The sequence below is a fragment of the Bactrocera latifrons genome, unplaced genomic scaffold, assembly GCF_001853355.1.
Source record: "Bactrocera latifrons isolate USDA-ARS-PBARC rearing strain unplaced genomic scaffold, ASM185335v1 scaffold_704, whole genome shotgun sequence".
NCBI classification, from domain to species: Eukaryota; Metazoa; Arthropoda; class Insecta; order Diptera; family Tephritidae; genus Bactrocera; species Bactrocera latifrons.
The window spans coordinates 95,119-96,308 of NW_017537384.1; positions in this window are offsets into that span (position 1 = coordinate 95,119).

Here is a 1,190-nt window from a genome sequence, read left to right on the forward strand (position 1 = left end):
AGAAGGAAATTTGGCAAAAAGAATGAAGGAAGTTTTTAAGCAGAATCCCAACACTTCAGTACGAGATGTTGCTGTTAAAAAAAAAGTACTGTACAAAGGATAAAGAGTGATAGTAAGCTAAAGACATATAGAGTTCAAAGTGTGATAGATCGCTCCGATGAAAAGCAATTGGTTGCTCAAAAACGAGCTCGAAATTTGTATGAAGAAACCTAACAAAATTTGACTGTTGCGTGATGGACGACGAACCTACGTTAAGGCAGATTTCAAACACTTACCGGGGCATGAATATTATACCTGTATGAAGAAAGGGCAAGTACAGAGAAAATTTAAGGAAAAGAAAATTAGCAAATTTGCCAAGCAGTATATGGTTTGGCAAGCGATATTACTTGCGGTTTGAGAAGCAGTTTTTTTGTAACACAGGGCACAATCAATTCAAAAATTTATAATAGCGAGTGGTTGCAAAAACGTCTTTTGCCATTTATTCGCGAATATGAGGGTATTGTAATATTCTGGACTGATTTAGCAACCTCTCACTATTCTACACCTACCATGGAGTGGTATGAAAGCAATAATGTCAATATTGTTCCAAGAAAAGTGAATCCACCTAATTGCCCAGAGCTTCGACCTATTGAGAGATATTGGGCTCTAGTAAAATCGAGTCTCCGCAAGAGTAAAGGTACTGCAAAAAATTTACAAGATTTTAGAAATAAGTGGCCAAGGTCGTACGGTACTATCGATGAAAACACTGTACAAAACATAATGAAGGGCCTTAAGAAAAAGTAAGAAATTTTTACAGAAAATAAAAATTAGTTAAATGTTATTTATAATTTGTAATCTCTATGCTACTCAATAATAAGAAATAAAACAAGACTTTAAAAAAATTATTTGGTTTTCTTGTTATTAATGAAAAACGAAAGGTCAATTTTTTACGGGACAGTCCTTACATACATAGTTATATAATTAAATTCAAATGGCTACTACCTCATCTAATRTTCGTGTTCGATCTGAAACCCTAATTTACTTAATTGGGTATTCATCTCATCAAATAATCGGGAGTAAACTGYCATCTAATCATCAAGTGTTAAAGTCATTGTTTTACAACTTTCGTGAAGTTGAATTACCTTTTAGTGATGCTGCAAAACTCACTATGACGGAAGTTCTTGTGTTCTGGGAGAAAGCTAGAATACCTT